Source organism: Adiantum capillus-veneris, chromosome 13, assembly GCF_014529385.1.
Source record: "Adiantum capillus-veneris isolate H3 chromosome 13, ASM1452938v2, whole genome shotgun sequence".
NCBI classification, from domain to species: domain Eukaryota; kingdom Viridiplantae; phylum Streptophyta; class Polypodiopsida; order Polypodiales; family Pteridaceae; genus Adiantum; species Adiantum capillus-veneris.
The window spans coordinates 101,648,005-101,674,510 of NC_140943.1; the positions used below are offsets into that span (position 1 = coordinate 101,648,005).

At 43.4% G+C, this 26,506-nt stretch overlaps 1 protein-coding gene and 1 pseudogene across 1 annotated transcript in view; both read right to left on the bottom strand.

Annotated features, from left to right (window-relative positions):
• LOC147444533 (uncharacterized) overlaps positions 1 to 26,506 on the bottom strand; it is a 130,865-nt gene that overhangs the window by 100,009 nt on the left and 4,350 nt on the right. The gene's annotated exons all lie outside the window — the stretch shown is intronic.
• LOC147444534 (uncharacterized) lies at positions 5,475 to 12,232 on the bottom strand (annotated as a pseudogene).

Here is a 26,506-nt window from a genome sequence, read left to right on the forward strand (position 1 = left end):
GCCCAGACGCCGGTGGAGACACCTGACGTCCGTACCCCCATCGACACGCCGCTAGAGACCCCTGCCGGGACACCCAGGTTCACGCGTCACCGGCCAGAGGGCTTGCCTTACTCCGTCGACATCAACGGCGGCATCATCATGGATGATGACGGCAAGAAGGTGATCTCGCGCATGCGTGGTCTTTGCTCTCACTTTGCTCTCAGCTGTTTAGACACTACATACTAAACAAATGGAGTGAAGTACCAAGTGATTTAAAAAACAGAGTCATCAGCATACTTCATGATGAGTTTCCCGTTCCAACACGGGATCAGCGCTTCAATGAAGACCTGATAAAGATTCGAATGCGCGAATACTGCAAACACAAGCGTTCCGAAGTGCAAAAAGCAATCAAGAATGGGTGGAACAGGCCAGATTGGCTGGCCAAAGAAGATTGGAAGAATGCGAAGAAAGCAGCGCGCGAGAATCCCGACAAGTGGAAGCAACAAAAGGATGCAGCCAAAGCGCGAGTAGAGGCAGGGAGCTCGCACCACTTGGGGAGCGGTGGATGGACATCATTTGAGGCCGATTTTGTAAGTGTTTTCACATTGCTCTTTATGTTCGATAGTTTAGGGTTTATGAGTTTTTTAATTCTAACATAATGAAATCTTTGTATGTTTTGACAGTGGTCGATGACAGGACGTGATCCCACACCGTACGAGCGCGAGTACGCAGGCAGGAAGGGCTTAAACGCCTTGATGGACATTCTTAGTTCTCGCGGCGGCATGGTTAGTATTAGGGTTTACTCTTTTTTATTTTTTGTATTGTTTTATAAATGTCGTTATATGTTTATACTTACTGAAAGCTGTCTTATTGTCTTTTTTTGCAGAATCCGACAGATACACCGCTTGGACGCGATGAGACGTCTGACTAGACGACATCAGTTTAGCCATAGCTAGATAGCATTAGTTTAGGGTTTCTCATAGCTTATGTATCATGAGACGGATTTTATACGTCTTTTTGAACCATGTATATTATTACATTTGTCACCGCAGTTCCTTTTGCCAATCAATTCTTTATGCCTATGATGTTGTACAATTGTCATTATTACATTTGCCAATCAATTCATTTTGCCTATGATGTGTACAATTGTCAATTTTGCAAACAATGCGTCTTGTGGGTGACTATTTTGGGTCTATTATCTACCCTTGCACTTTTTTTAAAAAGTGAATCAAGTATAATATGGTTGATGGGTGGCAGGGCATTCTATGCCCTCCCACCAAAAAAAAAAATCTCTCGGGCGTCGCTATAAGCGTCGCTATTTATGGCTCTGTAGCGTCGCTATGAGCGTCGCTATAGTCTTCTGTGTAAACGTCGCTATAAGCGTCGCTATTATTGTCGCTATGAGCGTCGCTATGTGCGTCGCTATATAGCGACGCTTTTAGCGACGCATATAGCGACGCATATAGCGACACCTATAGCGACGCTCTCGTAGCGACGCTCGTAGCGACGGTTTTAGCGACGCCGGGGGTTATAAAAACCCAGTTGTTAACCCTCACGGCACACGGACACCCTATGATCTATAAACGTTGTATTATTTAGAGTCAGGTACCGGGCTTGTCGGACCAATAGGGAAAGGTAGAGTGATCGCCGATGAGAGGCGCACTTTAACTTGGACATTCAAGGGATTAGTTGGTTAAGCATGGGCGCCCAAGTGTGAATGGGGTGAGCTCCTATAAAAGCCAACTAAACCTAATTTTTACTCATTCTCTCATTTGTGCAATAGAAGAGTGCTCTTGCTCCATCTCCATCTCCATCCTCTTCTTATTCACCTCCTTGTGTGTGTGTGTGTGTGAGAGAGAGAGAGAGAGAGAGAGAGAGGGAGAGTGTGTGTGCGATTTTGCATTACGAAGGCACGACGGCGGCGAAGCGGTTGAGCGCGGCACGACTGCAGCTTCTTCTTCATCGCGGCGAGGAATCCACCACGAAGGCGAGCGTAGAGCGGTGAGTGACACACCCTTTGTTCTCTTGAGCTTGCTAGTTTAGGCTTGTTGTGTGCTTGGAGCCGTTTGTGGCTCACATACGGTGTATTGGCAAGTCCCTTGCTTCGACAGTGTGGCAAGGAGCGCACATTTTTGGCGCCGCTGCCGGGGATCGAACCCGGGTCACCCGCGTGACAAGCGGGAATACTCACCACTATACTACAACGCGCGTGACAGGCGGGAATACTCACCACTATAGTGGTTCCAAAAACTGATCAAAATGCCGAAACGGCCCCGCGGGTGCGTCCCGGGCCGTTTTGGACCACGGGACCCCCGGGGACCCGGCCGCGGCCCAAGCGGGGCTCTCACTTGCATAAAGTCTTTCGGGGGCTCCCGGAGTCGTGTTTTGTCCACGGGAGCGACGGGTCCACGAGTCGTCATTTTGGCCCGCGGGGAGCATGGCCGCGGAGAGGGGAAATTCACCAAACGGGGCCTCGGTCCCCCTCAAGTGCCGTCCACGGAGGGAAGTTAGGTTAGCGGGAGTTAGGTTAGAAATGGGAACGTGGACCGCCGGGCCGCATGAGGGACAGCCCATGTGGGGGCGTAGGGGCAAGGAGGGACCGCCGGCGCACGCGAAAAAGCTCCCTCTCACGAGGATCCCAACATTCTCCCCCCCCTCAAGGAACTTGACGTCCTCGTCAAGACTGTAAATCATCTGACCACATAGTGCATACATCGCATAATTGTCGTATAACGCATCTTTATTCTGCTGAAACAAACTGAGCATAGCTGTGCTGAACTAATGCATCCTACATTACTGTTGTACATGGTTGTGGTCTTCTATGCCCTAGGCATGTGTTTGAGGTCCGGAATCCTGTAGTACCGGAGCAACAACTGCTTATCCATTGCAATGACTCTATCTTCTGGCACCCAAGTGCAATCTGACATTGGCCGCCCTCTCCACTTGACATAGAACTCAAGGTTGTTGCGCCTGAAGCGGTGTTTGATGATAATTTCAGGTTCAAAAGGGTTTACTCCTTTGTCTAGTAGAGGCACATGTCGGCCGTATTTCCCATCAACCTGAAATCGTTTGAGTAGGCTGATGTGAAAAACATTGTGGATCTTAACGTTGGAAGGTAGCTCCAGCTTGTAGGAGACGTTGTTGAAATCTTGTAGTACCCTGTATGGACCGTAGAAGCGGTGGTTGAATTTGGGTGTTAAGTTCTCGGGAAGGTTGATGTTCTGGGCACTCACCAATACCAAGTCACCTTTCTGAAAGAATTCTGATCGTGCTTTTTCGTTATGTCTGGCTACATACTTATCTTTGTACTTCATCAAGTGCTTTCTGGCTACCTCCAAACGCTTCTGCCAAGCCATCAGAAACTGCTCAGCATCCTGATCTTCTGCATGCATAGTGCCCGAAGCAAGTGCCATGGGCGTAATCACCTCTTTTCCTGTAGCTAGTTCAAATGGAGTGTAACCTGTCCCCGAGTGCACATTGCTATTGTACTGAAACTCAAGGACTTCCAGAAAGTCTGCCCAATCCTTTTGATCTGCTTGGACATAGCAACGGATGTAATCTTCGATGCCTTGATTGATTCGCTCAGTCTGCCCATCTGTTTGGGGGTGATAGGCCGAAGAGAATCTGAGTTGCGTGCCTAGGAGCTTGAATAACTCCCGCCACATGTCGCTTAAGAATCGCCCATCGCAATTCGAAACAATGGCCAGTGGAAGTCCGTGATTCTTGAAGACATGCTTGAAGAAAAGTCGCGCCGTCTGGTAGGCTGTAAGGGGCGGCTTTGCGGGAATGAAGTGCGCCTGTTTTGAAAAGTAGTCCACGATCACGAAGATAGTAGTGAATCCGTGGCTTTCGGGTAAGTCGACAATGAAGTCCATGCTTATCACATCCCAGGGTCGAGATGGTGTAGGCATAGACATCAAAAGCCCTGCCGGCTTTATTCGCTGTGCTTTGACTAGCTGACATGTTGGGCAAGTTCTTACATACTCCACCACATCCTCCTGCATCTTTGGCCAGAAGAAATAGCGGCTTAACCTGTCAAAGGATCTCTTTTGCCCACCATGTCCTGCAACTTTGCAGTCGTGGGTTTCCCAGAGCAGCTTTGCCTTGAGTGTAGGATCGTCTGGTACATACACGCGGTTATGAGCATACCATAGCCCATCCCGCAAGTCAAACAGCCCCACGGAGGTCTTGCCTTGCCGCCAACTCTGCATCATCTGTAATACTGCGGGGTCTGTCTTACTGGCCTCGCGAATCTGATCCAGTACTTCATCACTGCTTATTATGCTAACTGCATTAATCTCGGGCATGCGACTGAGAGCATCTGGCATCGCATTCTGCTTGCCCGGCTTGTGGATGATTTCTATGTCATATTCTGCTCGCTGATCTTGCCACCGACTCTGTTTGTGAGAGAGCTTAGGTTGTGTCTGGAAATACTTCAGGGAAACATTATCTGTGTAGACTTTAGTGTGCTTGTCCAATACGTAGTGACGCCATTGGTCAAGACAATATACCACTGCATACATCTCCTGCTCGTGTGTAGCCCATCTCTTCTGTGGATCTGTAAACTTCTTCGAAATGTAGGCTACTGGTCTTTCAGCTTGCATTAGTACCCCTCCCAGCGCGATGCGTGAGGCATCGGTGTGAATTTCGAATGGCTTGTCGAATTCTGGGAGCTTAAGTACCGGTAGGGAACACATTACCTGTTTGATGTGCTCAAAAGCTCGTTGGGCTTCATCTGTCCACTTGAACGCTAGCGAACCCTTGGTGGTATCTGTTATGGGAGCCATGATCTTCGAAAAATCTTTGATGGACTTTCGGCAATACTGAGTGAAACCCACGAACTCGCGTACCTGTGTGACTGTTCGGGGGGCAGGCCAGTTCACCACGGCCTCAATCTTTTTAGGATCCACGCGAATTCCATCTGCAGTGACCAAGAAGCCCAAGAATTCCACTTCCTGTACTGCGAAGACGCACTTTTCCAATTTTGCATACCACTTGCATTCTCTGAGTCTGCGGAGCACCTGGCGCACATGCTCTACGTGCTCTTCAAAAGTTTTGCTGTAGATTAGCAGGTCATCCAGGTACACAATGAGGAATTCGTCCAGCATGTCGCCGAAATCTGTATCCATGCCAGCTGAGAAGGTAGCCACTCCATTGGTGAGGCCAAAAGGGAGCACTAGCCACTCGTGAGCTCCATATCGTGACCTGAAAGCTGTCTTGTGCACATTCTCGTCCACGATCCGAATCTGGTGGTATCCTGATCGCAGATCAACCTTAGTGAAGTATTTTGTCCCTGCCAACCTGTCTGTTAGATCATCCATGTGCGGCAGAGGGTACCTGTTCCGGATAGTTATTTTATTCAGGGCTCTGTAGTCGACGCAGAGCCTGGATGAGCCGTCCTTCTTTGTGACAAAAAGCACTGGGGCCCCGTAAGGGGACTTGCTGGGCCTGATAAAACCTGCTTCAAGTAGTTCTCCTAGTTGCTTCTTCAGTTCTTATAGCTGTGTGGCATCCATTCGGTAGGGTGGACGGGCTGGCGGCGAATGGCCAGGCACTAGTTCGATCTTGTGGTCCACTGCTCGTTTAGGTGGGACCCCAGCAGGAAGCTGCGGCGGTACCACGTCCTTGAATTCTTCAATCACCTTGATGATACGACTATCCCCGATAGTGCACTCTTCGTCTGAATTTGCTAGTGTTACCTTCATCACACAGCAGTGAACCTGGGCCCCTTGTTTGAGAGCCTTCTCTGCTTGCTTTGGCGAGATCCACATTGAGTCAGGGACTAGGTCATCCCAGCTAACTCGAGTCTTCCCTTTTTCCGTTTTCGTCGGCGTCGGTGTCTTAGTCTGAGCTGCGTTCACCTGCCCTCGGGCTTGAGGCGGTACGTAAGGTTGTGGCTTAGGCGGGGCTTTTTCTTGAGTGATCTTGCAGGCAGGAGGCGTGTCCATAGGTCGGATGATTGGAACAATCACCCCCTTTCCATTCATATCCAGCATCAGTTGATTCATGCCCTTGGCGTACAATCCCATCACATAGGCGTCATACCAGGCCAAGCCAAACATCATGTCGTAAGAATCCATGGGTACGACGATGAAATCCACTTTGGCTCGCCATTCACCTACTTGGACCGCCACGTCGTATGCCATTGCGGTGTTCGAGTCTTCGCCTTGTACGAAGCCTACTGAGATGCTGCGTCCTCCTCCGGGCTTGCAGGTTTTTACTCCTAAGCGTTTGGCGCATGATGGTGAGATGAAGTTGTGACTCGCTCCCGAGTCGAGCATCGCCAATTGTGATTGCCCGTTGATAACCGTCTTGACATACATATTTGGGATTGGTTTGATACGAGCTGCCAGGCAGTGTAGGGAAGCTTTGATGGCTCCTACACGGACCGTCCCTTCGGTAGACTCTTTGTTTCCGCTTTCAGACTCTTGCTCCGTGATTTCAGTGATCTGCACTTGTGACGTTCCTGTCCTGTCAGTGTTGGTCTCATTGGCCCAAGCGGAGTGAGCTCGAGACTGAGAGCCAGCTTTGTGACAATCATTATCCCAGTGAGGACCCCCACAGTTACGGCATGGGCGGGACGGGTTCGCCCTCCAAGGCAGCGTCCGTTGAAGAGCCCCTCCAGGCTGGTTCACTGAGAAGTTCCTACTACTCGACGAGCTGCTGTAGCTGCTTGGTGCATTATTGCGAAAGTTCCCGTACAGTCGGGGCTGGTTTGAAAAGCTGCCTGCGGGCTCACTTCTTTGAGGCCCTGCTGAAGACTGATTTTTGTTTGAGTTGGAAGGGGTATTCCCACTTCCCCCAGACTTCGTGTTGGTGGCCCCCTTTCGGCGCAAGTCGGAGTCCACTAGCTTTTCTGCCATGGCCAGCGCTGCCATGTAGTCGACCGGATTCTGCTTTTCGATCTCCCTACGGGACCAGTCTTTGAGCCCATAGAGGAAACCATGGAGTCTCACTCTCTCCCATGTCATCTATTCCACTTTCAGCATGGACTGCCTGTATTTGGACACATACTCCTGCAGCTTGCTTTCGCCTTGGGTGATGGCCCTCCATTTGTCTAAGTGTCTGAAGTCTTCATTCTTCGGAACGAAGTAGTCCCACATCTCAGCCTTGAGGCGGGTCCATGACATGTAGGGGTTTTTTCTCTCTTCTAGAAGGAACCAACTGTAGGCATCCTCTGCTAAGAAATGAGACACCACGGATGTCCATAAGTGTTCTTCCATTTTGCTTGTGCGGTAGAAACTCTCTGTGTCTCAGATCCATTTCTCTAGTATCAGTGAGTCTCGTTGGCCCGAGTAGGGAGTGGGCTTGATAGGTTTGAAGCTTCCCATCCCATCACCCCCACTCGCGGGAGCTCCTGACGTGCTTGCCGGTCCTTTTCCTTTGTCTGCTGTGGCATTCTGAGCATTCAGCAGACTTACCTGTACGAGCTGTTGGACTAGCGCGGCTTGAGACTCTAGTATGGCCTCCCACCTGTCCATCCTGTCATCGCGGGGAGGGTCGTTCCTCTCCCCATGAAATGAGTCTCCATCTGCGTGACTCATCGTGTTGGGTGACGAAGGCGCGGACTCAAACTATATCTAGAAAACCTTGTAGTTAAGCTACCATAAAAGGAATTTCTCATGAAATCATCGCCTGGCTGATTACTTTTTCTTTGACCCCCCAAAGTCTTTTCACACTGATTCAATTTTGATGTGTGTGCTTATTTTGTATGCCTTGGGTTTTTTGCTTCTCAAGGAAAAGCGCCCACACTGGGAACCTCTAGGGCTCTAGTACCATAGGCAATACATGTGAGTGAAGTACCAAATCAAGCTGAGATTTCTCTTCCAGCTTAAAATTTTACATTGTGGCACTTTGATTTTTTGTTTGTTCATTTTCAGCATTTTAATTTTGTAACTTTGGGGGGTCATATAACATTGTTACCCTCCCCAGGCTCATCACATTAGTAAACTCCCTTTATAATACTTAAGCTAAAGTCACTAGGGTTAAGCCCACTAGAAAGCCCTAGTACATTTCACACAATGCTGCCTAAATCGGATTAAGAACCTAAGTAACCATTGCTTATTAGGAAGGCATTCCCCATGGTATTAATATTCGATCTCTAGTGCTTTTCGACCGTCAAATTAGCGACCCCAGACTTGTCTAATTTTTTACCTTTACATCTGTTTATGCATTTGATTACATTGCAATTTAATGTTCATTGCTAACAAATTATTTGAAATTCTTTGACCAATCAATTTGTCTACCTAAAACTGCATATGCTTTTTAAGAGAATGCCATTACTGTGCCAATGTTGTTTGATTTTGCAGTGACTGAAGAAGGCTAAGGACATTCATCTCAAATGCTCTTCCACCTCGACGAACCAGCTTCAACTCAATAGCTTCCGAGGACGGAATCTACATCAGGAAGGGGGGCATGTTAACCCTCAAGGTACACGGACACCCTATGATCTATAAACGTTGTATTATTTAGAGTCAGGTACCGGGCTTGTCGGACCAATAGGGAAAGGTAGAGTGATCGCCGATGAGAGGCGCACTTTAACTTGGACATTCAAGGGATTAGTTGGTTAAGCATGGGCGCCCAAGTGTGAATGGGGTGAGCTCCTATAAAAGCCAACTAAACCTAATTTTTACTCATTCTCTCATTTGTGCAATAGAAGAGTGCTCTTGCTCCATCTTCTTCTTCTTCACCTCCTTGTGTGTGTGTGTGTGTGTGTGTGAGAGAGAGAGAGAGAGAGGGAAAGTGTGTCTGCGATCGAGCATTACGAAGGCACGACGGCGGCGAAGCGGTTGAGCGCGGCACGACTGCAGCTTCTTCTTCATCGCGGCGAGGAATCCACCACGAAGGCGAGCGTAGAGCGGTGAGTGACACACCCTTTGTTCTCTTGAGCTTGCTAGTTTAGGCTTGTTGTGTGCTTGGAGCCGTTTGTGGCTCGCATACGGTGTATTGGCAAGTCCCTTGCTTCGACAGTGCGACAAGGAGCGCACACCAGTGTATTTCCGTCGCTAGCAGCGTCACAAGAGCACACAACCTCTTGTAGTGAAGGTTCAATAAAGAGGTGTAAAGGCTATCTATTAGCTCGTAATCAGAAGTGTCTCCAAGAATCTGTTGTATAGCTTTTCATCACTATCGCATCACCAAACATATCTTCATGTTGTCATCAATATAGCATCACCAAACATGTCTTCATAAATCTTTTATTGTCACCAAGTTTTTCTTCATGAAATCAATTCTTTGATCAATCCTACATAGATCATAGACTCAAAAAACATAGTCATGAAAATTATTAGCATCGTTAGTGAAATAATTACATTCACAATGCCATAAGAGATGGTTCGTGAGCCACTCTTTTGACGACATATATACACACGACAACATATGTGGACATAAAGTATGAACATAAAAATTACAAGATGCATGATACGTGATACAAATAACATGTGATATACTATATAAAACGACATTTATCAACGTAGTGATATCAATGAGTATCATCAAAGTATTAACAAAATATCATCATTGTATCAATAAAAATAAATAAATCATCATGGTCTCAACGAAAACCATCATAGAATAATCATTGTATCAACGAAACAACGTCATGGCATCACCGAGAATAACCATGGTATCAACGAAACATCATGATATCACTAAGAATAATCATTGTACCAATGAAACAACATCATGGTATCATCGAGAATAACCATGGTATCAACAAAACAACGTCATGATATCACCGAGAATAACCATGGTATCAACGAAACAACATCATGGTATCACCGAGAATAACCATGGAATCAACGAAATATCATCATGGCATCACCGAGAATAACCATGGTATCAACGAAATATCATCATGGTATCAATGAAAATCACCATGACCACAGTACTAACAAAACATCATCATGGTACCATCAAAATCACTATGGTATCAACGAGAGATTATCAATAAAACAATGTAAACTATATCTCTAGAAGAATAATTATACGAGAATCAATGAGCAAGTATATCATATAACAAAAGATCATGTACCAACAGTAGCTCAATAGAATTTGGACGATCATCAACGGCTCGACTGAATCGAAACGATATGTAACTGGCTTCTACAGCAAAGTTATGTCAGTAACAAATTTATGATTGATGAAGAGAAAATATATTTGAGAAGTTTTCAATTATGAGGAAAATCAAAAGCAAAAAGTAAAATTTGCTTTTCAAACATATTCGCAGTACGAGAACGATAACCCAAAATCGGTGCACAATTTAGAGAAAATTTCTTCTGCAAAGTTATACACCACATTGATTCCGATGGCTCAAGTGAATAGTTTCTGCAAAATCATTTGCAATTAGCAGAAAAATCAAAAAACCAAAAACAAAAGTTTCTTTTCAGGCATGTACGCAGTCCGCAAACGATAACTAAAAATCAGTGCAGGATTTGAAAAAACTTTCTTCTGCAAAGTTGTAGACCATATCGATGCTTGTGCCTCCGCAAGCTGTTTCTGCAAAATCGTTCTCAATTAGGAGAAAAAATCAAAAAACAAAAACGAAATTTGCTTTTCAGGCATCTACGCAGTCCGCCAACGATAACTCAAAATCAAAAAAGAATTTGAAAAAACTTCCTTCTGCATAGTTGTAGACCACATTGATTCCGGTGTGCTGCAAGTGTAATTTCTACAAAATCATTTTCAATTAAGAGAAAAATAAAAAACATAAAACGAAAGTTGCTTTTCAGGCATATACGCAGTCCGCAAATGATCACCACTCAAAATCAGTGCAGAATTTGAAAAAAACTTCCTTTTGCAAAGTTGTAGACCACATGGATTCTGGTGCCTCATGCAGGTAGTTTCTACAGAATCGTTTTTAATTAGCAGAAAAATCAAAAACAAAAAGTGAAAGTTGCTTTTCAGATATGTACGCAGTTTACGAACAATAACTCAAAATCGGTGCAGAATTTGAAAAAACTTTCTTCTGCAAAGTTGTAGACCACATCGATTCCTGTGCCGTCAACGAATAGTTTCTGCAAAATCGTTTTCAATTAGTAGAAAAATCAAAAACAAAAAGCGGAAGTTGCTTTTCAGGTATGTATGCAGTCCGTGAACGATAACTCAAAATCGGTGCAGAATTTGAAAAGACTTCCTTCTGCAAAGTTGTAGAACACTCGATTCCGGTGCTTCAGATGGGTAGTTTCTACAAAATCGTTTTTGATTGGGAGAAAAATCGAAAACAAAAACTACTGCTCTGATACCATGTTGAGAGAGAGAGAGAGAGAGAGAGAGAGAGAGAGAGAGAGAGAGAGAGAGAGAGAGAGAGAGAGAGAGAGAGAGAACATAGAAATAGAACCCCAAAGTGTAGAATATGAGATGATGTATATATAGAGGGGACCTGGGTGCCATATATAGAGAAGCCATATATTGAGTAGCTTCATATATAAGATCAACATAAGTACTGTGAAGGCAGGTACATTAGTTTTGAGTACATTGCCATTAGAATATGTCGTGGTGGCGAATCTTGGAGATTCCAACAGATCCCTCTATGCCCTTCCAGGAACAGGTTCCACGGATGATCGTCGCCTTCAGTGTCTTTGAACACCTGGATGCAGGTGACGATCATCCGGGCTATCTTTACCAGCATCTGACAGGCTACATCGGGGACATCCCGCAACAAAGTGATGGTTGAATTGAGAGTGTTCACTACATATGCTACTGTAGGAGGGTTTTGCGATGTCAGGACTGGGTAGTTGAGCTTTTGCTGCCTTGAGCCTTTCCATGTGGCAAACTCCGTCCATGTGCCTCTTCTAGGGACTGGGCAAAAAGTAGGATCTATTTGAATGTGTTGAGGAGCGTTGTGGTAGTTGGTTAGATCTTGTGGCCGCTTGTCCAGCCACTTCTACCTCCACTTTGGGTGGTCATCTATGATTACCTGTGCTTCTTCAGCTGTCAGTGCTACACCTTCGTAACCCCCATCTTTGTTTCGTGGCAGGGCCGTCTGCATCTTCTCCTTCCATAGGATTGCTTCGTGGCATATCAAGGGAAAAGGTAGATACTCATGGCCAAACCCCTGCACCTGCTCTTCTGGCTGTACGAACGACAGGGCCGCTGACTCCATTATCTTCTTTTCGTATATCAAGTAATCTTTTGTTGGTCCCTCTGGCATGTCCTTGATGGTCTGAGTTAGCTCATCTCTTATCTCCAGATTTGCCTCTGTTGATCCTTGCTCTTGTTCTCCTTGGTGTGATGCTTCAGGCAAGTCAGGCATTTCTTGTCCTGGCAGCAGTTGCGGTTGCACTTGGGCTTTCTCTGTTCTAATTTGTGATTGAGAACTCAATGCTTCTTTTTCTTTCAGCAATGTGTCACTAATCTGCTTCTAAGTCTCTAACTCGGCCCTTGCTTGTGCGAGTTGTTGCTCCAGCTCTTTTACTTTTTTCTCGTTGGCTGCCGTCTGGGCCATCATTCCCAAGAGGAGCAACTGTCTTTGAAGTTTTTCTTGATCTAGCTCCTCTTTTAGCACCGCAAGGGTGTTCTCTACTCCAGCATTGTCTGATGTAGCGACCAATGCTCCAGCAGGTTCTTGGTTCTTCAGCAATGTGGTAAGCGTGATTTTTACTGTGTTGTATGAGCTTGTCACTCTTTGGAACCTTGCACCTTCGTACTCAAGCTGCTCTGTTGCTTCCTTTACCCTTGCTGTCAAATCTTGGCATTCCTTTTCCTTGAATGTCAACTTCGTCCTGACATCCACCAGATCTCTCATAAGAGATTGAGCCTATTGTTGCTCAATGTCTCTTCCTTCGTTGTGAGCTTCAGTTGTGCCCACAGGCTCTCTAACTCCTCTTGCCCAGAGTTTTGCATGTGTTGAGCCTCCCGTACCAGACTTTCCTTTTCTTCTAGCACCACGTGCTAGCATCGGAACTGTTTTTCCAGATCTTGCAAGGTTTTTCTGTAGTCAAAATCAGTCATAGCCTGACAGGCTTCTTGGTATCCTATTGCTTATGTAGGAGGCATAGACTCTTTTTGTGAGGATGAAGGAGGAGGAGGAGGTGATTTTTGGGTTGATGGAAAAGGAGGAGGAGGTGATCTCGGCGAGGGAGGAGGTGGTGATTTCTCCACTTCTTATACGTGCCTCTTCTTCGGTGCATCTTCCCTTTGCTGTGAAACAGATGCGTCCATTTTTCTTTTCTTCAAAAGCTTAATAATTCTTCGGCGAGTCGATTCCGCCACCTATCGTGCTTCCACATTCCTCTCTCTTTGAGCTTTCTTTAGTTGCTCTACTTGGTTCGTATCTTCATCCACATCTTTCTCCTTTGTTCCTTTAGTGGACTGAGAAGATACGTCCACTTCTGCAACCTTTTGTTCCGCGGCTATCCTTTGTTTTTCAACCTGTATTCGAGCTGCCTCTTCTATTCTTGCTTGTCTTTCCTTCTCGAATCTTTGTTTTTCTGTTTGTTGTGTTGCAGCAGCCCTTGCTTTTTTGTCAACCCGCAACTTTGTCCTTCTCTCCTCAATTCTTTGTTGGCCTCTGCATATACTTTTTGAAGTTCGGACTGTGGCACTGTACTTCTTTCCTTTCTTCTTCTCCCAAGCGGTGTGGTGGTGTCTTCCTCCTTGCTTTCTTCCAATTAAGATGGTCCTTTGTCTTTTGACCCTTCAGAATTTCCCTCGCCTTCAGTCTCCATCTTCTCTTCATCACTTGAGCTTTCGTTGGATGCCTTGACCGAGCGCGATGATGTTGCGGTAGTGGTTGTCCTTACTGAGTGAGCAATTACCTTTGCTTTCTGAATCAAGGCCGCTTGAGAACTGGCCTCCGACAAGTCTTCAATCATTCCCAAATCTTGGTATGTTATTCTTGTTAGCATTGGCCCTGCGCTCATGTAGCTTTTGTTTTTTGCCGAGCCCTTCAAATTTGCTTCGACCAAGCTTTCCAAGATGTAAGAACCATAATCGCATTGGATGGTTCTGTTTTCAGTTGTTGCTAGAGCCATGACTATTGCAATGTGCAGGATCGGCTCGGTGTAGTGAGGAGGCTTTTGTACCCTGACATGTTGAGAGATCAATCTCATTGGTAACTCCAGCTCACCGTATATCATGTCACTGTACTTGTACTTGTTTGCTTTTGCTTTGATAAAGGCCTTTTCGTTGTCCAGTGACTTGGTCTTTGCCAGCAAGTTGTGTTGCCTTGGAATAAAGTGCAAAGCTTTGTTGATGATGTCTTTTGTGATCTTTACTTTCACCTTTGAACCATCCTTGTCGGTGAGCATTGCTTGCCCATCATACTGTATCAAGCTCATGAGCTCATGGGCCCTCATGTAGTATGTTCCCCATGGGTGCAATCTGAAAAACTGTTCCAAATGAATAGCCCGCATGGCTTCAGTGACCTCCGGCCTTCGGTGGAGATTCCATATTTCTCGTGGCATGATGGTCGTCTTTACCATGTCACCATCAGCATCCCTAAACTTCGCGATGAAAATGTGAGCAAGGATCTGAGCTAGTGTTTCATCCGAGATGTGACCTTTTTCGTTTGTAGAGAGCTCATCCACTTCATATGGTGCTACCATCCACTGCCTTGTTTGCTTTTGGCGAGGCATTCTGTGTCATTAGAATCACAGGCTGTCAGGATTTTCCTTTCGCAACCAGTAGCATTTAGACTTTTAGTAAAAAGCAGTTCAAAATTTAAAACTGATCATAACTTGAACAAATCTCATCCATTCTTGTCCATATTTCACCAGTGGGACTAGGAAGACTAGAGCTATGACTGATTGAAATCTGAGCCAAATCTGGGCGTGAGGTACACCGATCGCGATCGTAGTATAGAGGCCAACATAACATCTGATCACATGAGTGGTTTGCTGATAGCTAGAGGGTCATTTTGGTCCACTCTGTCTTTTATTTGAACCACTTTTGAGTTTGTAAGTCCCAATTTTGGGTTACAAGGGAGTTTTGGACTAGACTTTGATTTTTCATGGGTTTTTGATGTCCAATTGGCTTGAAACTTGATGTGTGACTTGAACAAGATGTGTACAAGGGATCTGTTAGGTTTTGGTCAAAATCTGATGCTAAGGTACACCGATCGCGATCGTAGTACCTGGGCTTTTTTGGGTGAAAACTAGATGGCTTTAGTCTCGTATGCCTGCCTAGCCCACTGATGATTTATTTTCAAGTTTTGGACTTAAAATGAGCAAATTAGAGCAATTTTTCATTGTTTGACCTTATTTTACTAAGTCTAACCATATTTGGTTTGCCTGATGAATTTTGGTTGGAGCTTGGAGTTAGGTGATGTTAGTTTTTGAGCTTTTACTGCTTCCATGATGTGTTGCTATCACCAGCCCACTCCGATGTTTGATTCTGACTTGATCATGCACTTTTTACCCCGTCTTTGGAGATTTTCCAGACTTGTGCATTTTTCAGGAATTCTTTGGATACCAATGGGATATTTGGGCATCTCTAAGTCGCCTTTTAGTCTTTGACATTAGTTCGGCCAAATTCTTCCCTTGTGTGATCACTTGAGACTGAAATGGTCATCTCTATCCTCGTAGGAGATTATGAGCTCCATTTAGGGTTGTCTACTACCGTGCTGACGGACAGATATTCCTTTCAAACCATCCGTCCTAAATTTCAGTCGAATTTTGGTAGTTGTAGGTCAAATTTTCCGATTCGGGTGTGTTTGACAAATTTGGCCCATTCTATGAGCAAAATTTGTGCATTTTTCATGAAAATTCAAGAGAGTGTATCCCTCACTAAGTTCTAAGCCTGGGCCAAGCCAAAATTTGCAAAATCTGATCCTGGGGGCACCGATTGCGATCATTGCATAGAACCCAAACTGATTTTTATCACTTGCAGGTTGTTGGCGAAGCTGAGAGAATGCTTTCTACAATTTCTGTGCCAAATTTGGACAGTGATGTACACCGATCACGATCGGTGTACCACCACCATTTTGAGGTTTGATCATATGGCCTAGTTCCTGACATTGTGGGGAACACATTGATGTGTTATGTGCTTGAAAAAGTTTTGTTTTGATGCCTGTAAGGGCCCTAGATCTACCCGACCTAATCTATCTTTGATTTGATCCATTCACCCGTTTGTGCAATGATTCGCACGTGCATGCGTAATAGACTTGATCTTTACTTGATAAGGAACATACCTGTGAAATCTGGTATGAAATGTTGGCTCCGATCGTCCGTATGGGGTAGAAATGTGGCAGCTCGCTCTAGGTCAAGAAGCTCTCTTCTTCTCTCTCAAAATGTAAAAATGATCAATGAGCTAGAATTTGGCCTACCTGACCCATATCTTCCTGAGGTTTTCGTGACATAGGTATTATTTTCATTACCTTTGATCTCGATATAATCTGTATACCATCTATGGGTCGAACCGTTCGTCATTCTGGCGTCGTATGACCATTTCATGCGATTTTGGCGAAATGTGGTCATGATCATTAAGGTTGAAATTCGACATCTTCAGATTAGCTTCATATCTTCCATGCTTGATAACCCTATCATGATACTTTGGCGTTTGCTTCCAGAACTTGATTCCGACACTGTGGACGATATTTTTTACTTTGTGGAAGATTATTAACGAAAATAAAGCGAAATAAATTGAAAATACTTATTAACTGGCGAAAATTAGCCAAAAATTATTATACTCATCCCTAAGCATATATTTTCACTACAAACATCCCAATGCTCCAGATTTTGTCATTACAACTCATTATTATGCTGGTTGGATGATAAAAACGCTAAAAAATGCCAGATTTTGATCAAACTTGTTCGAAATTGAACTCTAAAAAATGAAAAAAACACGCTCATTATGCACATATATACACATTGGACCTCTTAATGGTCCTGACTGCTGCTAGATTCAACAGTTACTTCCCCCTTCCTAAATTGAGTCATCCCGGACGAAGGTTGTGTGCATGTGAATGGGTTTTGAAATCTGTGTCTATGCACGGCCGTGTAATGTGGCCCTATCCTCATGTTTGAGACAATGCATTGGGAAACAACGTGTTGTGCAAAATGTGGGGACTGAATGTAATTTTCAATGGCTTTGGATGGCGAGGCTAGCTGTTTATGGAACAAAAGGGCTTAATTCTATAAACCATGTTGAACGGAATCGTTCCGATTGAGGTTTTGTACGCTACTCTATATGCCCATAAAGCTGAATGCAGCTTCTGATCCCAGTCGGCTCTCGATTCACTAACAATTTTCGTGAGAATTGTCCCCAAAATCTTGTTTGTACTTTCTGCTTGGCCGCCGTTAGCTTGTGGATGATAGGGACCTGACTTCTTGTGAATTACCATGAATTCATCCAATAGGAATTCGATCACTTCATTAACGAAATGAGTCCCTCTATCGCTCACTATCTCTATTGGTAAGCCATACCTGGTGAAAATGTTCTCATACAAAAACTGTGCTGTCGTTTTTGCATCATTTTTGGTTGTTGCTTTCTCTTCAACCCACTTTGTTAGATAATCTGTTGCCACAATAATGTATTGAACGTGTGTTTTATATCCAGGAGGCGCAATTGATCCTACAAAATCTATTCCCCATTTTGCAAACGCTCTTGCCCCCATCATTGGTCTCAAGGGCATGTCATCTCGTGCTCTAGGAATCTTCGTCCTCTAGCAATCATCACATCGTTTCACAAACTCTTCGGCGTCCATGAATAGTGTAGGCCGTTTTGTCAGCTGAGAAGTGTCCTCTTGCTTGTCCGCCATGTGCTTGCTCTAAGAAAGGAACGTATTCCTCTTCCGTCACACACATTCTCAATTGATTGTCTTTTCCCCTCTTGTAAAGATTGTCCTCAATCAATACATAGTTTTCTGCCTCTTTTGTGATCGTTTTGATACATGATCTACTCATTCCTTCAGGCAGTATTCCGGTGGTGAAGTATTCTACAATGTAGTTACTCCATCGGTATGCTACAGATAATTTGAATAGAGTCGCGTGTTCTATCGGATTTTGAAAAGTGCAGATAATACATGATGTGATATGCTTATGAACACTTTGTTGCATTTTCGGCGAATATACACCCATTCTCATCAATCTTTGATACGTCTGTGCATGCCCATTGTGAATCCCCGTTGTTTGTACATGAGACTGGTGTAGATACAAGTCCTGTTCACTTGATTCAACACAAAGCCTAAGGATTTGATCCGATCCATGTTTGTATAGCCTTCCAGCCAGCATTACCAATGATCTAGATGCTGCAATGGTAGATGGTTGTCTTGTCAAATTCAATGAACCAATAGTCAACAAAGGAATTACATCCTCACTCCATCTCGGAACCATTTTTATGTTGAAGAGATATGCATCTGGAAAATCATCATCAACTCCTACAGGGTTTTCTCCATGCACCATTCTAGATAAATGATCCGCTCTTTGGTGTGTAGTTCCTTTTTTGAGTACAATCGTGAAGTCAAACTCTAGCAGTATGATGAACCATCATACAATCTGCCCCGTATTGCAAGGTTTGTTTACCAAGTATAGCAGTGCTTGGTGATCAACAAAGAATACAAATTGATTGGGAAGTAGGTAATGTCTAAACTTGTTCACATCATAGATCATACCCAAACCCTCCTTTTCAGTTGTTGTGTAATTCTTCTCTGCACTATTTAGTTGTCTACTGGAGTAACTGATTGGAAAATCCATGTTGTCTTCTCCAGGTTGTGCAAGTATGCATCCTATGGCATATGCTGATGCATCTACGTGGATGTGGAACATCTTTTCTCAATCCGGAGCCTTCAAACTTGGAGAGGATATCAATCTTTGCTTCAAAGTTTGAAAAGATTTCTCGCACTCATCTGTCCACTCAAATTTAGTTATCAATGCATAAAGTGGTTTCGCAATTATAGCGTATGAGTAGATAAATCTGCGATAATATCCACAATGGCCCATAAATACCTGTACCTCCTTTACCTTTACTAGTCATGGTAGATCAACAATTACGCTGATCTTCTCCATGTCTGTCGAAATACCATTTTTGGACACTATATATCCCAATATTTTGCCTTGTCTTACCATGAAGACACATTTCTCCGTATTCTGGCAAATCCGATACAGTTTGCATTTTTTGAACACTTTGGTCAAGTGTTGTATGTGCTCCAATCTTACGAGAGAGTGAACGCACAAGTCATCCATGTAAATTTCTAAGAACTGTCTTAGATATTCTTTAAAAGCATGACCCATCAGCCTCTGAAATGTGGTTGGTGCATTCGTTAATCCAAAATCCATTACCCTGAATGCAAAAATGCCCCATTCAGTTGCAAAAGCCGTCTTGTGCTGATCCTCTGGCTTTATTGCGAGTTGGTTGTAGCCTGAAAAGCCATCTAAGAAACTGTAAGCTTCTTTTCCTACCACTCTTTCTATTACATGATCAGTGATGGGTAGGGGATAGTTGTCCCGAATTGTAGCAGCGTTTACTTTCTTGAGATTGACTTTTCTTCGGGACCACCACAATCGGTGAAACCCAGTCAGTGTGCTCAATTTCGTAAATAAACTCTGCCTCTTTCAGCTTATCTATCTCCTCCTTGATCTTCCTTGCAAATGTCTCATTGTAAGTATAAGAACGTTGTCTTCTTGGTTTGGCATCATTCTTAAGGGGTATTGTGTGTTGACAGATACTTGGATCCACCCTCTTAAGATCTTTGTATGACCATGCAAACACATCTCTATACTGTTTTAGAGTAGCTATCAAAAGCTTTTCCTCTTCTTCAGTAAGATCCGTGGCAATATATGCAGGTTTTGGATCTTCTCCTGGCTCCGCTAGATCTATTCGTTTGGCTTTTTTAGGACCGTCGTATGATGTACCAAGTTCCCTCAATTCTCTCATCGGTTGTTGCACTATGATTTTTCTATCTTGTATGGTATACTTCTTATAATGGGACGGCACATCCATCTTGTCAGAATTTGTGTCCTCATCTGTTTTCATTTCAGTTGTCCATATGTCTTTGAGGGTCTGCATGAGCTTATTGTACTCTGTTTTCCTCTCTGTTTTAGTCATTCTAGACCCTGTTTCCCACTCCTTATGTGTCTCAATCGTTTGCTTCTCGCGCTTGTTTTTCTTGTTGTTTTTCCATGGTTTAGTTTTGATAACCCGGCCAGTGACCTTGTCTTTGACACAATCGTCCCTTTTACAAGCCTTAGATACCCCGTTTTGTCATTGACAAGAGGCATGGGTGTATGCTTATTCGCTCTTTATTTCCTTGTTCTCTTTGATCTATACCGCTCTTGTCGACTAGGTTTTTGGTTAGGAAACTCGTAAAACCTGTCTGGTCTCTATATATACTTCCTATTTGTCTCTGATCCACTTGATCTTTCGTCATCAGCATCTATCATTTGGATTTCATCACCCAGTGATGGAAGGTCATCGCTTAGTGAGTCTGTGAATTCCTCCTCTGTTCGATTCCTATCATCCAATACAGATATCTTATCAACTATTCTTTTACACTCAGTCTCACGTAGTGGTTCTTCTTGTTCCTCACTATCTGATCCTGACTCAAGGATGACGCTAGCCATTTGCAACGTTACTAGGTTGTATCCCTCATCGTCACAAAATTTTGTAGGCGTGCATTCGTTAACACATACATCCAAGGTTGACAATATTTGAGTCCACCCAAATGGCTCAAATAAATGTTCAGGGAAAGGTTCTGGGAGATAAGCCTCATCTTATACCGATCTTTCCAACACACATTCCTCTTTGATTAAGTCTCCACAATCAGATGCTCCACACATCCAAACATGTGATTTCGTTTGTAACCACGCAGGTATTTCTTTTCTGTTCACTGTGGTTGAATCAAATTCCTGCATTGGTGTTTTTGCAACGTCTCTATAATTGTGATCCTTCATGTTGATTTTCGTTATTAGCTCCTCATGCCTTAGGTAAATTTGGTCGTACCCCCAATCTTGTATCATTTTGAGTTGACGCATAAAAGGTTGCCCCAAAATAATGTCAAAGTTTTTCGTTTTTCCAAAATCTACCATGGCAAAGGTGTGCTCATAGTTAAATGTTTTCCCATGTCTTCCCATAAGTGTGGTCTGACTCTCAAGAGTTCTGACAGTGTGATTGTGCATATTATAGGTGTCGACGGCATCTCTTGAAAACTTTTTGAGTCAATCATTTGTGGAACATCTCTCATTTGGGATGGAACTAATCTTATCTCCGATTGTGCCTCGTATTCACCTATAAATTAAGGCAGGGTTTTCAGGGATTGAGCTTTGCTTTCCATCGAAACCTCCATTCCTGCATCTCCGTACAGCGATTGTATATCTTGTGGATAAAATTTGTTGTTCATGTTAACCTCAGAAATTAGTGCAGACTGTAACGTCGCGCTTCCGTTCTTTCTATTTCTAATGGTTTCCCATAAGTGTTGTGGCCATGGTTCTTCCACTTCTGGAATTGGCATTATAGTCATTGACTTAGCATTATCAGTGGTGTTCGGCACCACTCGGTGATCCAATGACAATATAGTTTCAGGACTGGGTCCGTTTAGTTTTTCTCGCTCTTTGTGAATCAACACTTCTTGTTCTGGGGTTCTAATTGCATTAGGTTCCATCAATGCCTGGGTTGTTTCAATAAGGTGTTTACACATTTCCAAACGCTTCGTTTCCACTTCTTGTTGAGGATATGTCAACCATCTCTGCTCTAAGGTTTGGTTGTTTTTAGCCTTGCTTCTACGCTTGAAATAGAGCATCTAAAGGCTCTAGCACTTTCTCAACCAAGATTGATCCCCCTGAGGATGCTCTCCTCGGCTTATTGTTGTCCTCAACAGTTTTACTATCTCTCTCTTGTTTCAGTTGCTCTTTCGTTTCATGTATTTCATTTTGCATGGAAATTTGGGTTTTAATCCGTCTTGCTTTCATTCTGTCTCATTTCGCTTTCCAAGATTTCCACTGTGTTCTCACAGATAAACTCTCGTTTTCTGTGGGTATTGGCAACTTGACCTTTTCTTCCAATGGCTTGTTTTTCTCTAAGTCCTTGGCTTGGGCTCTGGTTACCGCATTGATTTGGATCATGGGTTCTGTTTTTGATCCACTGCTTGCACTTGGTAACACCCCCACAATATTCATAGTTGCTTTTTCCTTGTTGTCCAGATTCCTTGGGCAATCTGGGAGTATGTGATTCACACCACACCCGTCACAAAACCCAAAAATTTTCACTCTTTCGCCTTTGAAAAGACAACTACGCTCCCAATGATCTGTACTTCCACAGTTATAGCACGGTCCAGTTGGTAGTTGATTTTGAGGAGGTGGTCCCATAGGTTGTCCCGCCCTATTAGGGTATCCTCTTGGTTTGTAGTTCTGGTTCGCAATGAACATTAGCATTCTTTTGTCAACAAAATATTGATCCCTCAAAGATTGTGCTACATAAGTTGGTGGTGCCATACCCTCGTTATTTTCCCACGGTTGATAGGCTTCGTCTGCGTACATCTGTGATTCAGGTTCAGTTACGTAAGGCTCATTCTGTTCCTCGTAATAAGAAATTTAAGGTGTATTATTTGTTCCTGGTGATGCTTCGTAAGGTTGAGCATACCTAATCATGGCCCTATTTTCCTGTGGTAAAGGAGGTTGTTGACCCAACACAGGTTGAGGTTGTTGACCCAACACATGTACATACCTATCCGGGGAGTCATGGCCCTGGATGTGACACATTTGCATGCTTTTTCACATGATGAGATGCTTAATTTGGTTTTACAATGTCTATATTCCAAGTGTTTCATGGTGGCACATTCATCTCGCCTATAGAGATTGATGCGGGCAAAAATTGCAAAAAATAGCAGCTAACAGGCATCGTTGCAGAATTGCATGAAAAGTGATCCAAAATGGTATGTTGATGGAAAATGATACTTATCCATGATTTTTATGCTTATGCGAGTGATCCCACAAATTTAGGGATTTTTTTGACTCCGTTTGGGATTTTTTGCATCGAAAATGGCATTTTTTGGGTCAAAAATGAGATGAAAATAACCTAGTTTTGGTCCAAAGTGGCAAAATGGCCCAAAAATTGACACATCAGCTGAAAATTCCGTGGGTAAGAGAGAGAGGGTTGCTTTTTACAGAAAAAACCTACAATTTTTCTCTACTGTGCAATAGCTTCCATGGTTGCCCATTCTATGTGTGTTGCTGTCCCGCCTCTTCACAATCTTGTATCTAAGCTTGTGAGGGAGTGAATTAGGGTTTCCCCTTATCAACATGGTGTTTGGGCTTCACTTTAGAATCTCTGAAAAATCAGAAAATGATCGTCGTGAAGGTCAAAGCTCGAGCATTCCTTTCAACTGTTTGATGTTACGACTATGTAATTGGGGGCGAGGCTACATGATACCATGAAAGAGGTTTGGGTTTTGATTGAGAATTGTGCTTGTATGAGCATCAATGTTTCATGGCTGAAACTTTAGTGTTTTTCAATAGTCTTGTAAAGTAAAATTGAATGTGATTTGGTGATCCTCTCATCATAATCTCGACTACAAAAACAAGCAGACTCCAAGCACGATAGGAAAGAGGGTTTGTGACTTTGCTGTCATGAATGCTCTTAGATTTTCTGTCACCCTTAGAAAGAGGGTTGGTGATTCTTTGAAAACTCTTTTTCACAAAGTGTTTTTGACTCTCATCACGAACTCTCACAGCCAGAGGTTTTGCATCTTCCCATCTAGACCGTACACTTTCCGACACCGTATGCAAAATTAGAGCACATAGACGGTTGTCTGAGTGCTCTAATTTTGCATAGCGAGGACTCAATGCTACAAACAAGTGATTTTTTTTTAATATAATGATATGGTGTCGCTCGTATGCAAAAATAGAACACTCGGATAGCCTTCCGTATGCTCTATTTTGACGACACTCTCGTTGCTTGAGGGTGAGTTTGACCGATAATTTTTTCAAGTATATGACAATTTAAAGTTTTCTTTTTTGTTTCTTGTGTAGAAAAGACTACTACTAGAAAGAGTTTGGAAGGTCTTGATATTGAAGAGGTTGAGGAGACATGTAATGACAGGTTAATGGATCTACTATACCAAGTCAAGCAATTGTCTAAGTTTGCCTTTGTGAAAGAGATCTTTAATGTTCCTTTTGATTTGGAGAGCTTCGTAGAAGGATTCAACGATGAAATTCTTCATATTTTGCTTGACCTTACAAGTGAGCACGAGCTTGAAAACTTTTGTACACTTTAATGATATTTTTAAAGCAAGCAATTCAACACCAAGCACAGGCTCCAAGAAGTTGGCATTACTCCAAGATGATTGGAAGAGGGTCCATAACCCCTGTCAGTGGCATGGAAGGCATGGTTGCAAGCTTGTGATTGAACATTTGTGCTCTTTTTGACTCTTGTTCCAGTAGAGGAAGGAGAGACAAAATCTCTGCAAAATATAGCACCTATGAATTTCCAAGATGTGGAGGAAACACCTAAAGATTTCAGAGAGGAAATGGAGATATCTACCACAGGAAGCTTTCCCAAGCACCCACTTTTCCATACTTGCACTAGTGGCTATGTCAAGGGTGGTAGGTTCGCATCCAATAAGAGTTGGAGTGGAAAAAATCATACCTATTGAGAAGCAAGAAGCCATTAGAGTTTTTGAACTTGATCCAAGATTTATGGGCTCAAGAAGTGCATACTTTGGCACTATGGCCAGTTATATCCTTGCCTCTTCTGGTGACTTGAAGTAGTTGCAGGGTTATAAGAAGTAGGAGTACTTGAAGTGGAGGGGGAAAAATGAAAACCCTGATGTTGGCTCAAACAACCATAGCTGATCCTTGTATTATTCCTCGTTTGCTTCCTTGCCTATCTCTAGTGGAAAGCCATTGTAAAAACCTTTAACTTACAGATGATCTATTGTATGCATCCTTCCTTTTTTGTATACTCCTCTATATAGCTGTAGCAATATCAAAATTGTCTGATAATTTTTTAGTCTCTTGTGATCTTGTTCTGTGCCACACTTGTCTGTAAAACCATTGGAATACTTCAAGCAAGCTATTAGCCTTTTGAGCTCCTCCACCATGTCTAATGTGTTTGAAAAACTTGGTTTTTGCCTGATAGTGGGACTTCTCCATACCTTGAGTAGAACCAATTGACAAGCTTCCATATATCTTTACAAACCATGAGTGCGATTGTAGATAATGTGTTGTGGAAAAAAAAAAGATCCATTCTTTAGCAACTTATGCAAGTATTGAAGCAAATTAGTAGAGTCAAAATTCATAATTATTACCATATAGTGTGTGAAGTGCTTTGAGCTAAAAGCACTTGTCATAGCTTTCTTGAATCCGTTCAACTCTTTCTTAAAGTTGGAGAGGTCATTCTTTCCCCAATGACTTTTATCACAATAAGAAAAGACTGCATCTAGGGCTTCCCACACTTCTACCTTTTCATTTCTTGCTCTGACATCAACTCCATGGTTCTTCACAGCATTGTGCAGAGCCTTCCATTGGTTGTACTAGATAGATGAACCCCTACCCAACTTTCCATGAAATCCCAAGAATGTTATGGCCTTCATCCCACCAATAGAAGCTTCCCTAGGGACATTATTTCCACCACATGACCTTTGGGATTACGACTCAATCACATCATTCCCCCCATGAAGTCCAATATCACACAATACCCTCTCAATACTTTTGATTGTAGCTTCTCTGACTGATAAAGGTTGTAGCTTCCATGTGAACCCTATGTAGAGGTGCACAATCTTCTCAATAATTCTACAAAGTGAATGCAATGTGCATAGGTGGAGGAAGAAAAGAGAAAAACGATGCATTGAGAGGGAGAATTTTAGGGAAGGGGACACATCCCAAGAGATTTGAAACCGACACACATGTGGGGCCCTAAAAAGTAACATCCCGTGCACCTAGTAAAAAACTAAAGGTTTCCCCCCAATTTTGAGTTTTAAAGTTACTTGTTCATTTTTTCAAAAATAAAAGTATTTTCTCTCTCTCTCTCTACCATTTTTTACAGGGCGAATTCGAGACCTCAAACTTCCCCTAATGCAAGCTACATAGAGACATTGCTATGTAAGTTTGGACTTGAGGATTGCAAACCCATTGCCACTCCCATGGAAACAAGTTTGAAATTGAGTCTTCACAATGCTAGTGATCCTGCCAATGTCACTCTTTACCAAACTGCTATTGGCAGCCTTATTTATGTATGCAACACGAGGCCGGATATTCAGTTTGCAGTCTCACAGGTCAACAGATTCATGCATAGCCCAGGGCCCAGGGTCTAAGCATTGGCAGACTGTCAAGAGAATTTTTTTGCAACTTGAGTGGCTTTTACATCTTGGTTTGTTTTATCCCAAGGGGGGATCATTGCCACCATATTTACATGCTTTTTCAGACTCAATTTGGGCTCGTTGTTTTGACACACGAGTGTCCACAAGTGGTTTTTGTTTCATGCTCCACAATTCATGCATATCATGGTTGAGCAAGAAGCAACCTAGTGTGGCCACTTCCAGTTGTGAGGCTAAGTGAGGGCTGAGTACAAGGCGGTCTTCACAACTACGGTTGAGTGTGTATGGCTCAGACGCCTTATGGATGATTTGGGTGTTGAGCAGGACACTATCAACACTATC